The following is a 14,352-nucleotide window of genomic DNA, read 5'->3' as shown; positions in this document are numbered from 1 at the left end:
CTGATTTTTGGCTTGCCGCCTGAGGTAATAGCGGTGCGTATTTCAGATCTCGATCGCACTACTAAAGTCATAAGATTCTAGAAAATACCAATATCAGAATCGTAAACTTCGGTGTTCTCTAAGCCAAATAACAATACTTTTCCAATTTTAAAGCGTGCACTTTTCCACGCTTAATAGCAAAATGTTGAACACGTAATCCTGTTTTCTCTCGCAAATTTGGTGTATTTTGACAGACTTATTGTTCACCGTTGTGATTCTATTGGATGTTTTCTATCGTCCGGTAATCCATTTACTCGGATGCTTTATATACCGGTAGGATTTATTATGTATTTCATTCGAAAATCGATTATTAATTTAACTTTTTTTAGGATGGGGTTTAAGTATGTACATACAGAGACGAAACTTTTTAGGTGTGATGAAATTATAGTAAGATCGTCGCGAACGCATTTGTTTTGTACAATTTTCGTAAAAACGACGGTCAAGTCCTCGTATTAATTCTGATAATACCCACTGAGGAAAAATATCTACAACAAAACTAATTGACAAAATAAAGGAACAACGTTACTAGCTTTTATTAAAAGCATTACGAAACAAAACATTAAAACTCCTTGATAAGTGCCAAGGGCTCGACCTCGTGCAAAATCCCTTTCATATTTTGGAAAACTTTGAAAGGAATGAAGTGCCTAAGACCGTGCTTATGGGTCCAAAAATTCCAGGTGCTCATGAATAAAATATGCGTTGTTCGCACCCGAACCGCGTCTCTAGGGTTTGACGGTCACTCCGACTCTTAATGCAAGACAAAGGTCGCTAAGAAGCTTTGCAACATACACAATCATTGAAAATTATGTCGTTACCTTATTAATAATGCAGTAAAATCTACGTTAAGTTATTGATTCTGATATAGTTTTTATACATACGTCTTAGAATCTATATATTAACATTCTGTCGACTTTTCAACCTATTCATATTATTATCGGCTTCTATTGGAGGTTGGTTTAAATTGCGGCTTGAATAGAGTCCTCAACAGTTGCAAAATGTCATTAATTTTAGAACTTAAGCCGCATTCACGTACTATACGGCATACAAACCGTTTCTTGAACGAGCCACGGCAATTGAGGCGACATAAAGGCGCTCAATAAAAAAACGCGAATAATAAATGGTCTACAGTGCAGTAACCTGTTCGCCACTGCATTTACCCGTGTTAAACTGCGCAGTAACCGAATGAACGCTAACACAATGGGAGCGGCGATTTCCTAGAACGATTTATGGCCGCGCGCTGAAATGTATGTCACGTTATTTTGTACGTTCATTAATGGTATTGTAACCTTTCCTGGCGAATTTAGTATAAAGACTTGACTGTCGTAATAGCTGGTAGTTGGTATAAAGACTTGAATATCTTTAAAACCCGGTATTGAGTTAACAGCGAATGTTTGTGCATTGGTATTGGGAATATCGATCGTGCAATCTATTCGAATTGTACTTTGATTAATCGTTTTCTGTTTGGTGATTACAACTAAATCATTGAACTGACCATTTTACGAGACTTTTTAGCACTTTATATTAGTTATAGCTTATGCTTGCAGCTCTTTACGCGTGAACAAGTTTTTCGCGGGTAAAAACATTTTCCCCAGATAAAAAGTAGCATATAGTACTCATGAGTATCATTGCTTCCTATTAGTTAAAGAAAAAAATTCTAAATCGGTTTGGTAGTTCCTAAGATTAGCGCGTTCAAACAAATAAACTCTTCAGCTTTATATATTGGTATAGATGATGATCACAAAGAAAAAGCACATCTTACACCAATAAACAAAATTGAACATATCTTTGCGCATGTTTAGATTTCTTAATTCAAGCGCAGTGCCTACTTGTTAAGAAAGCAAAGTATTAGTATGTAAGTATATTTTGACATACTAAAACATTGTGAAAACTATGCAACACTACCCGTTACTATTGCCAAAACTTACAATCCATTAAAAATGGAAACCGTCGCAGCTTCCTTTGTGAAACTCTTTTAAAATTCCTTTATATACCGTTCATATTTATTTTGTGCAACTTTGCCAACGTATGCCAAGGAATTGCCAGGTGCTATATTTATTCAATCGTCGAAGCGATTTAAGCGTCTTATATACCTGTCTAAATATGTCAGACTGCGCCTATCTCAAATGTATTTAGAAGGAAATATACAACCCATCTTTGTAAACGGTGAAGGGGGAATAGTTAATGATGCCGGGCATTACTAGATATAAGTGTATAGTAAAATGTGTTTACGGTCACGCATTTTAACAACTGTTTCGAAACCAAAATAATAACACTAATATCAAAAAAAAAAAACTCAGTAGTAAAGGAGTTGTAAAGTATACATATCTGTTATTATTATAATACTAAAATTCAAAACAACAAACACATTATTATAACAGTGATAATCAACGAAGCATAATTACGCAAGTATAAAATAGAAACTGTATACATGAGCGGTCAGCGTGCACTGACAATGGATCGGCGAGCTTGAACCGAGCACAATGGGTGCAGTTATCACTGTCGACGGATAACAATGCGACGCCTTGCAGCTGATAGCTGGAGATTAAAGTACGTTAGCCGCTAAGGTGAAAAACGATGACCTTTTTGCTAAAGTACGTTAGGTCGCTTTGACCTTTGCGGTTAAGTTTTTTGTTTGTTCTCTTTCAGAATGAACGATGTATAAAAGTTTCCATTTATGTAGCTATAGTAGTGTTATATATGATGGACTTGCTTTTATGATGAGATTAGTTATTAGAAACCTCATAATTTCTTAGTATATGGTGTTATTAGCTCATCTTATTATCGCAGACAGCAGAAACGATGCACTTAAACCATTAGTTTCTGCGAAAGAAGTATTAGACGTATTCGAGAAAACCCGAATCATGAATTAAAGTAAATTTGTACATCTTAATAGTAGTTAAGACAGTAATACTTTCTAAAATGTGATTTTAATGCATAGTAAGTAATTGAGCGGCGATAGCCTAGTTGGGTGTGGAACGGACTGCCGAGACGAATGTCCGCAGGTTCAAATCCCAAAGGCACACACCTCTGACTTTTCTAAAAAATCATGTGTGTATTCTTTGTGAATTTATCGTTCGCTTTAACGGTGAAGGAAAACATCGTGAGGAAACCTGCACATCTGAGAAATTCTCTATAGGAATTTCGAAGGTGTGTGAAGTCTACCAATCCGCACTAGGCCAGCGTGGTGGACTAAGGCCTAATCCCTCTCAGTAGTAGAGGAGGCCCGTGCTCAGCAGTGGGCAAGTATATAATACAGGGCTGATATTATTATTAAGTAATTTATCGTAAATTCACAAATATTCCATCACAAATTTCCGACCAATTTCTTAGCGATGGCAATATATTGCTGACAAAACATGCATTATAAATTATGTTCCGTTCGCATGCAAGCGTTTCACGGGAATTGACAATCCCTGAAAAAGCTTGTCGTATAAATATTAAATTTGAAAATTTTTGTACAATCACCACAAATATGTAGTAGATAATAATAAAATGGAAGGTTCGAGGTACCGCCTTAACTTCATCATTATATGCTGCCACAGTTTGCACTGTAACAAACATTTAATCCGTTGAAAACATAGATTTATTTAAGCAGTTAATTATTTTTCACGTCAGTTGCAGCTAACGAGGTTTACTTCAAAGCTTTTTGTATAATTCAATTTTGTTCATAGTTTTTCTTAGCTTACTAGTTATTTTTATGCCTCTCCATAAATATAAAGCTATCCCAAACTTTGTATTTCAAGTACCTGTCTATCGCATAGCCCTTTTCGGAGCATGTCATACTGAGACAGCACGTGTCATGTGCCGCAATTCCCATTTCTAGAAATAGTTTCAATATCTTCCAAAACGGAATATATTCTTGGAGTGTTACTTGGCACAAATACTTTAAACAAAATAGGAATACATTATTAGATCGTCCATATGATCATAAGATCAAAAATTTTATATAAAAATCAATCGCCTACTTAAAACAAAATCTACATAACTGTCAAAAAAAATCGCAAGCCGACTTTTTTTATTTAAGGCTCCTACAAAAAATTACGGGATAAGCAAGATGTTTGTGTGATGACTGATCACAACTGCACTCATCACTCTGATGTAATTTTTATAATGTGAAGTATTTTCTCTGGCTACAATTCAAATAGAAACAAAAAAAAAACATTCACGTCGATTTGATAACCTCCTCCTTTTTTTGAAGTCGGTTAAACAATGTAACAATGTTTAACATCAGAAATAAATATTGCGATATCTACACAGTCGGAATTTCGCATACAACCTTTCCAGAGATCATTGTTTAATTGAAGCATTTAATTTTACCCTGCCTTTGTCGAGTTTAATGAAAGGTCAAGTTATCTTGTGCAAACAGTTAGATGCAGCATCTTGGATCCAGACGAGCAGCGGTCAGACACAAAGGGCGAGATGAAAGCAACCGCATTTGCACTTGCCGTTATCTAAAGGTGGGTAGACATTGGAAATTAAAAGGATTCCTTTAATTAAATATCAACGTGTATGCGGTTTATTGAGCTGGATACAATAAAGGCTAATGACCACTTTCAGGAGATAAAATTACAATTCTCTGATATGTGATTATGTAGCGTGTGCTAAGATATAATTTTGACTTGAAGCAACTACTGGTACATCAGATTTTTATTGGGAAAATTGGGATTTCACATCAATATTTTTTGGTAACAATAACCATAAATGACTATAAAATTGCGACTTAAAAAATCTCCTGTTATAGTACATACTTGTTACTCTATGTGTAATTTGGGTTTCAGTGAACATACGTTCAGAAATATTCTTTTGTTTTAAAAAGGCTAGTTAGTAAATAAAGACTAGAGACTGCATAATCGTTACTGTGATACAACCTTAATTAAAACCTTGATTAAAACGATAGTGGTTCCTAGTATCTGTGGTTTCTTTATAGTTTTATGCGGCGGCGCTTCACGAAGAGAATAATTATCTACATTGCTAAACTAATTAGAATAGTATGAATAAAAAAACTTGCCTTTTATCTTCTTGTTGATTATGTTTCTTTTTTATTTAAATGGCATTTGGTGTTTGGGTTTATTACATCTGCGCGATTCAGGATTAATACTTATCTACATATTGTGCATCCTATAATAGATTAACTAAAATTATAGTGTTTTTTTAGATTTATAAACTGCTCTTACGGCTTTAATCTTAAATCTACATTAGTGAATTAGCAACTAAGCAACTAGGCTTGTGGTAATAGTCTGCTCCATTGACCATTTAATTTATGTTTATTACTTTAAACTTTATTGGTCTTAATATATATTTTTTTTAAATATTAAATAATACTTATTAATGTTTTTTTAAACGTTAAAATAAATGGTATGTCTCCAGCATCAGCCAGTCAGACCCATGGGCAAAAAACACGCCACGGAAACCCGTGTCGTTTCACTGTGATTGGTCAACAGACAAGCATGTGACTCATGTGTTCTTTTCTCAACCAATCACAATCATCATAATTAAACGAGACGGACTTTCGTTTCAGTTTTGTTAAGTCATACACTTCCGCTGTTATATATTTTCTCGTTAATGACTAGGCGAATTGTTTAGGATACGTGTATGATATCAAGTGTGTATGACAGAATCAAGTGGCGTGTGTCTGGTCCACTACATTTGCGTAATTGGCGCGTCGCCCAACTAAGGGGACATTTGAATAAAGTTAGAAGCAACTAAATTGTGCTTGACTGCCTCGGTGGCGTAGTTGTATTGCATGTCCGGTACAATAGCGCTCTGAGGTCCTGGGTTCGAATCCCGGGTCGGGCAAAGTGATATTTGGGTTTTTCTGCTCAGTATCAGCCCGGAGTCTGGAATTTGTGCCTGATATGGCGATAGGCTCGCCCCCTATCACATCATGGGACGGAACATACTTGGCGAAAAGTGGGTGCCCTAGTTGCGCCTCTGCATACCCCTTCGGGGATAAATGCATGATGTTATGTATGTATGTATGTAAATTGAGCTATCTCAAGGGCATCATGTTAGATTTGGAGCGGAATTCTACTATATCCTGTTTGTCTGATATTATATTATTTTTTAAGCATAGGCAACGACTCGATTCCCAGTGCGTTTATTTAAAATGAATAACCGGTTGTAATATTTGAGCCAAAATGTTTGTGCAACAAAAAAGCATATTGTGCTGACCCAACAATATTGGAAGAAAGTTATTATTTTTAAAGAAAACATGAATATAATTGTTTGTTTTTGGATTAATCGTAAGCCGGTAACTTTAAACTGCTAGTAATATTATGGCTTTTTGTTTCTAAAACGAATGATGATATAATTTAAAAGTTTTAGCTACACAATATTGCGGGGCAAATTCAGTTCCGCGAATTTTAAAATATTATGTTACAAAGTAATATTATGGCTTTTTGTTTTTTGAATGAATGTAGATATAATTTCAAAGTTTTAATTACACAACATTGCAGGACAACGTCAATTTCACAGAATTGAAATATACTGTCCCTCTCCCATAACAAGAAGGCTAACTCATCCTATATTTTACCATTAAAATACACCAATAGTATGATTCATGTCGACTGTCCCAAGCTTGAACTGGCATTCCCGCAAATAGTTGCTGGCAGTTATTTATCCGAAACTGTCAGTAATATTAATCACCCCTTTATCCGGTCAGTGTGCCCTTGCGTCTATAACTCAGATCCATGTAGATATCCGAAAAAACTGGGTAGGTTAGATTCAGGATGAGAATTCCGTACGGCGATATTTATTGTAGACTGCCTTGGTGGCGTAGTTGTACTGCATGCGCGGTACGACAGCGCTCTGAGGTTCTGGGCTCGAATTCCAGGTCGGGCAAAATGATATTTGGGTTTTTCTGCTCAGTAACTGCCCGGGGTTTGGAATTTGTGCCCGATATGGCGATAAGCTCGCTCCCTATCACATCATGGGACGGAACACTCTTAGCAAAAAGTGGGTGCCCTCGTTGCGCCTCTGCATACCCCTTCGGGAATAAAAGCGTTATGTTGTGTGTTGTGTGTGATAGTTATTGTATATATAAGTAACTTTTGCTCGCGACTCTTCCGCGTGAAAAAGTTTTTCCGGCCTATGTCTTTTCCAGAGTCTCAAACTATGACTACACCAAATTTAATCACAATCGGTTCAGTAGTTCCAGAGATTGTCCCCTACAAAACTATGAACTTATAAACTTTTCTCTTTTTAATATTAGTACAGATTAAAAAACCCACAAAAATACATTCTGTGAAAATTCCAGTCCTCTGCTAAATAAGTGTGGCTTTAATACCAGTCCATTACGTCATCAAATTGCGTTAGGAGTTTCGTAGGGTCTTTAGGGTACAGAAGCCCCAACCAGAAGCCAAACCCTATATTTCTTGACCCGTCCAGTCCAGTTGTCTATGTGGGTCAAATCTTCGCCACTTTATAAGGGACGTGATAACGGGTCTGTTATTACTTATCATTTATTAACCCTCAACCAGCAAGCCGCACAATTAATCACTTAATCGCCAAGGTTGTTAGGGCCACGCCCTCCCAAACGTCGGGTTACGAATGTATTCATTTGGGGTTGAATTTATCTGGGTTATTTTTGGCGGAAAGGTTTTATTAATAGGTGTATGGCATGATAATGATAGTATTAGACGTAATGTGGGTGATGGTTACGCATTTTAGGTTGATTAGAATTTAGTATAGGGATTTTTATTTGTCATAGTCTAGGATAATGTAGTCCGATGACAAGTTTGGTAGCTTAAATATATAGTTGTCTAGCGAGATTTGTTACATCATTTGGTGGTTGCCATAATTATGCCGGCTGCACCTAAAATCTATATTTTATTGCTTAACTCAACATACAAACAATTACCTTCCCATCAATTTGTGAAACAGAACAAGCATAAATGTGCCTACAATGGTAAATAATATTATAGATTAGCAAAAGTAGGAAAGTAATTTTGCAGATGCCCAGGCTCGGGGAATCGCACCAAATCAAACATCAAGTTGTCATTTCATGTTTTCCGTGAGTTAGTAGTACCATCACGGCCACATTGGCCTATCCATGCGGTAGACAATTATGTCTACAGTGTTGCTCTACCACTTTAAATTGTTAGTCATTAGAGCGATTGACTTGAGTCCTGTCTGTCAAGTAACAAACTCAAAGGCTTTCAAAGTTTTGCAATATACTTTAAAAGATCTGAAATTTTAGGTATTCTGACATAGACTATATTAAATTTGAAACTTCAAACTGCGAGCGTCTATCCTCGCGTTTGATTTGTAATTCGACTGGATTTTGTAATGCACCTTATTCGTTTGGTATTATGGTCGATTATGTAGCCCTTAATTATTACCTATACGAAGGTCAAAATATTACATTAAAAATGCGTAATTCGTAATGCAATAATTCGTAGCTACACTTCTCATTAGACGTTCCTGCGCAGCGCCAGTATGACAGGAATATTAACAAATATTATGTAAAAATCATAACAATACAGAAATAAAGTACCATTATTTAATTTACTTTTTTATTCATATTCCAAATTCTAATACTGATGGCATGTTAACACTTCTATTGTAGTCTAATATTGCTATGCATGTTACGAATAGAATGACACGTCACTGTAAGGCAATTACAGCACAGTTTTGGTAATTTGCATGTCAAATAAATTAGATACGTCATTCACACTTTTTATGTTTCACCCTTATATTATTCGAAATACATTAAGGTCTTTGTTTTGTTAGAAAAAAGAATAAATTTAAATAAAAAAGCTAACGCGACTATTATTTGTTTCAATTAGTTTAATTATCTTTTTAGGAATAAAAATTGATATTGTAACGGATAGGCACTTTCGGTTCAAACTTCGGGTTACTTCGGGAATTAACTGCCATCAGCTCCCGATGACGCGACATGCACGTTCATCCAATAAGAGCGTGTGAATACTGTAGAATGTAGATAATGCACGAGCATTGAAAATTGTGGGAGAGTGAAATGGCATGGCACACGATTCAATAGAAATGTGTCCTATTATGTAGTTACTTTTGCAAGTTAACACTTTGTAATTCACCTCCGCAACAGTTCATTTTATTATACTAATTATTTTAACGCTATACGATGAGGGCCGTAGAGGATGTAAATGCATTAGGTGCCTTTATATTTATAACATTGTTGTGTGGCATTATCCTATCTGTACCCAGGCGTATAGGCGTGCGTGTACTACCAGCATACCAGGCGTATCATGTACTATCATGTAACACCGCCACCAAATTCAGGCTCTTAAGCAAAAAATTGTATATTGGAAAATTTTAGCAAATGCAGATAAGTCTCAGTTGTCAGCAAATAATAGATAAGATGAATTTGCACACAGCATTTCAATCTATCCCGTAGTGACACAGGCGTGAGTGTATTTCATCATACTACGTTAGCTATATAATGCATAGATGCTACGGTAACAAGAAATATATAATATATGATGTTATGGTAATAAGTAGCATGTACCACTTTCGTATAAAGATGTTGAACTGGAGTTCAATTTAAATTTATATCTTAAGACCAAAAAAAAAAAAATAACTACAAGATTTTACGTCGCGGATGGAGAAAAATGGAATATCAAAGTAGAAAATTATTTCTCTCCGTGTTAATTAAAATGAGAAATGTCTGCGAAACTCAGAAACATATTTGTTACTAGAAGTTTGTTAGGCGCTAAAATTTAAATAGGTTTTAGGAAAGCGCTTTGCATATTATTAGTCTCGCTCGTATTATTCATATTTTTTGTAGGAATAATAACAGAAGAGAAAATAAATATTTCTTCTAGTAGTGGTGTGGTAATTTATGAATAAAAATTAGTGATACATTCGCTGCAATATATTTTTGTCTTAAAACTTATTATATTTTACAATTTAAACACGCATGTAGCATTTTAGTCATCTATGAATCAGGTCGACCTTAAATTCAGCAAAGAATAACGTTCCTAGCAATGTTTTATACGTATAGATATCAAAACCACCAATCATTACTGGGTACATCTTACCACTTTGAAATGATTATGTACTAGCCACTTCCTAACGATGTGCAAACAGCAACGCATAATTGACAATACACTCATTAGCAGTGCGGGTGGACTGTCATCGGGTGCCACACACATATTGCGATACGTACGGCTGACCAGCATCCGACCGCAGCCACCTACAATACCCACCCAATAATTTGTCACACATTTTGCGGTTAGCTTTTAGCAGACGATTATTATATTGGCATTTCATTAATGGAGCCATTTTTGATTCGCATTATCGTTTTTGTTATTAAAACGTTGCCGTTGTGGTGATTTGAATTGTTGGATTTTGTGTATGAGAATTATGTTATTAAATATTTATGTACATAAATTTGTGTTATAGTAGTATAGTTATCCGGGACAAAATCCAGCTATATGTTTCCCAGGGTTTCAATATATCTCCATACCCAATTTCATCGAAATCGGTTAGTAGTTTTTGAGTTTATCGCATTCAGAGAGGGAGATAAGTGCTGCTGGGGACTATGTTTTAAATATATTTTTAGAACTTATTAAGAGAAACGATTCCTTCATACTTCATTATTACGTAAACTTCAACCGTTTACATAGCGCACGCAACGAAAGCTCTCAAAAGGAATATTTTTTAAAATATTTTACAGTGATGTCCCGCTCGTATTGGTCATAGCATGATGTTATATAGCCTATAGCTTTTCTCGATAAATGGGCAATCCAACATTAAAAGATTTTTTCAATTCGAATGAGTAGTTCCTGAGATCAGCGCGTTTAAACAACCAAACTCTTTAGCTTTATATAATAGTATAGATCGATAGACATCTCATCGAAGCGTCATTTTATTCATATTCAAAACTATTCCTTGATAAGTTTAGTTAGTCGGAGTTAATGCTAGTTTTTTGTGATCTGTATACCTAGTTTTGATGCGACACCTAACTATAGAGATGTGTTTGCTTCAAAACTTGGAACAATGACACAAATTGTTATAACTGTATTCTAAACATAGTAAACGTAGGTCTAGTGATCTATTCGTTAAAATTATTCTCAACTCTTTAAGTAATTATAGATGGATAAAGGACCTAATTTCCATCATTGCAAAGTCGAATACATCAATTTCGAGATGTTTTTTTAATAAACACATTAAACTGAAATAGTTGTATAAACAATTTGAAGTTGATTCGTGTGTAATCGCGACATCGCGCGTGAGGGATTGATGTCGCTGCAAGGCCATTTCTCTAAATTAACTGTCGTGGTGTCACGTTACAAACTACGAAAGCCCACTAAATTAAATCTGTCACCCGTCGTGCTTCAAATAAAATGCTTTGAAGTTTCCGTTCCAATTTTATTTGTCGAAAAGTTTTGACTAGGAGTTGCGGATCAATGAATTTGACAGAAATGTAATTGAAATTGTATTATTGAAATATCTGATTTTATCTTGGAAAATTTTAAATATACAGCTGGGAAAGTGAGTTTGTCCTGCATTTCATAAACATATTCCAAAGAATACATACGGTAATGTAATATTCAAATTTGAGTTAAACGAATGACAATATAATTGTACAGCACCTAACAACCGTCATAAATGTATTGACATTTTATACTTCATACAATGTTAGTACAAAATATTGTTAGCTTGGTATAGAAAGTGGGCCTTCTTTGCAACGGCAATAGGCTACTTTAAATCGGCTGCCTTTGATTAAGGTCTAAAGTCCATTATCTTAATAAATGAGACTTGCAATATATTGCCTAATGTCCACGATGCCGTTGTTAAATTATTATATTAAGTCGTAACACCTACGCTTCGTCTCTTAATATCAGTAACTTGAATGTGTTCCTAACTATGCTAGGCCCGAGCCCAGCAGTGGGACAGTATATAATACAGGGCTGATATTATTATTATCATATTATTATATTATATAATAATGTTCAAGCCATAACACTGTCAAAGTGTGAAAGATAGACAGCATACTTAAAATATTTGTGGAGTTTTACATTTGTATAGCTTTTCATGTCGCGTTTCACGTGTATAAACGCAATAAAATGTTTTCACAATAAAAGAATTTCAAAGATAAACAGTTTGTAAATTACGTGAAATATAGATATGGTTGAAAATGTCTGACAATTTAATTTTATGTGTCTGATGTAACTGTTTATGAAAGACAGTTGTTTTGTTAAAAAATTCAGTTCGTTCAAGGTACTGACAATAATTCACAGATAAACATCAGTTTACAAATAAAATAAACGCTTAGATTAGAAATGTGTGCTTGGTTATGGTATAATGTACCTACTTTACTAAAAAGAACAATTTTTTAAAGTATAAATATCTAGCTTTAGAATTGGCAGTAAACGTTTCGAAGGTTTTTTTTCGTACAGGCAAGGGAAAGTGGCACCACTGCACGTGATGGTAAGTGGAGTGAGGTCCAATAGAATGTCGACTGACGAGAGATGATGCTCTCGACAGTCGACACAATCATGCCGGCCTGTTGGAACCGGGTATAATACCCAGGCTGATCCCGGAACGGGACAATTACGTTGGCCACAGGTTTTAACAGAATGAAGGTATATGGAGTCGGCAAAACTTCACTAGACCAGGTGAGTACAATAAAGCCTACCACCGTCCTGGTAACATAATTTATTTATTATATAAACACCTAATTCTTATTAAGAAAAATTTTAAATCTTAAATACTAATAAGTAAAAAAATACATATAACTTTAAAGCACTACATCAATATAAACAACACAGACAAGTCATAACACCATTAATAAATAATAGGCGATTATAAAATGAGGTCACATCGTACGTACCGAAGGCAGTCCACTGAACTCTACCAATAATTCAGATCAACAACTAAACAAAATATTCCGTCGACCTGTCCCGGCCAATCCGCCTCGCACGATCGATACGAGTCGCACTGATGAATGCCGGCCCACCAAGAATCAGCGTGAACCGCACGATAATACCATGCATGATGAGGGCTCCGTATAAAATGTATAGGAACTGTAAGCATTCTAGTTCTACGTGGTTGGAGTTAGACTTTGATTCACAATGGCACGTATTTTATTAGTGTTTTGGTTCAAAATATCATATTATATTTATATCGACTTGTGGTAGTATGAAAAGAAAACAATGTTAATGTACCTTCAGCCATTCTTTATTTTGATTATTTTAGTCTACTTACTGTTTTATGACAATATGTAATTGTGCTAGTAAGCCGAAAGCGGTATTGTTAATCCTCATTAACAATACCGCTTTCGGCTTCATTGCTTTCGGTTTCATGTTACACTAGAGTAGCGTTGTAAGCTTTGTCTATGTTTTGGTTTAACCTAAGAACAAGTTCAATCGAGCATGTATCATTACAGATACTCATAGACGTATGACAATTTTGTGATTGTTTTATAAGTTTAGTTGGCGAGGGTAGGAAGTGGAGTTTGTGTGTTTCGGTAGTGTAGTCCAACAGCGAAACATGTGATGGGTTTCATGTTTCACAGATCTCCAAAAATCTGGATGTTACGTTTCCGACACGTTTGTTTATTGCATTTGGACGCGAGGCAAGTTGTAAACAAGCCGGTGTGTTTGGATGTTCATCCACTTGTGTGTTTGCTCCATTGACATTTATTATTCTGGCGTCTAAAAACTGAACACGGTTGCCATAAAACTGTGTAACATAAAATTGTTTTACGCCGTTTTATAATAGTTAAAAATTCATTAGTTTTTTTTACTTTAGCTACAAAAGTTAATTTTGATGTAATACTCTGCTTACATTATTGATTGAATTTCGCTATTGGATAATAAATTTTACTGTTGAGTTCCAAACAATGTTGTTTAAAAAAAACGATATCTTTATTTTTCTTTTTTCATTGACCATGCCATATGGTTGTCTATAGAATATTTTCTCAAGAGACCGTCAATTATAGTACTCTATTAATTATAAGTGGATATACTATGTCCTTTTCCTTTTGCACATGTGTAAAATAAAGAATTAAAATAAAAATAAAATGATAAAAAATGTAATTTCTTAAGTCGATTTTTACAGAATAATGAACTATCATCATTGGAACCCGTAAAAGTTACGTAAGACGACATAAATACCAAAACACAGTGGACAAGACATTTCATAATGTTAAGCAATGTAAGAGTAACTTATAATGCCATCTTCTTTATTCTGTACGAGAGCGGGGAATACCTACTCTAATCCGGATTTATCGGCGTACGCGGCACGGGATCGAAACCAATCGGAAGAATTAAAGGATTTACCAACTTCCAAAGATTAATGTTCGCAACTACCCATTGTCTAAGCTTTAAC

General features: G+C 35.1%; 1 protein-coding gene across 3 annotated transcripts in view; it reads right to left on the bottom strand.

Moving 5' to 3' along the window:
- LOC115440830 (Kv channel-interacting protein 4) overlaps positions 1 to 14,352 on the bottom strand; it is a 224,145-nt gene that overhangs the window by 160,331 nt on the left and 49,462 nt on the right. The window contains exon 1 of one of the 3 annotated variants that reach the window (XM_037440316.1): positions 12,854 to 12,945. The exons of the other annotated variants lie outside the window; for them this stretch is intronic. The gene's annotated coding sequence lies outside the window, so the exon portion shown is untranslated. Of the gene's footprint in view, positions 1 to 12,853; positions 12,946 to 14,352 lie in introns of those variants that run through there. 3 annotated transcript variants of the gene reach the window in all.

Source organism: Manduca sexta, chromosome 19, assembly GCF_014839805.1.
Source record: "Manduca sexta isolate Smith_Timp_Sample1 chromosome 19, JHU_Msex_v1.0, whole genome shotgun sequence".
Classification (NCBI taxonomy): domain Eukaryota; kingdom Metazoa; phylum Arthropoda; class Insecta; order Lepidoptera; family Sphingidae; genus Manduca; species Manduca sexta.
The sequence above is the reverse complement of the archived record's forward strand: the minus strand, read 5'-3'. Positions and strand labels throughout refer to the sequence as shown.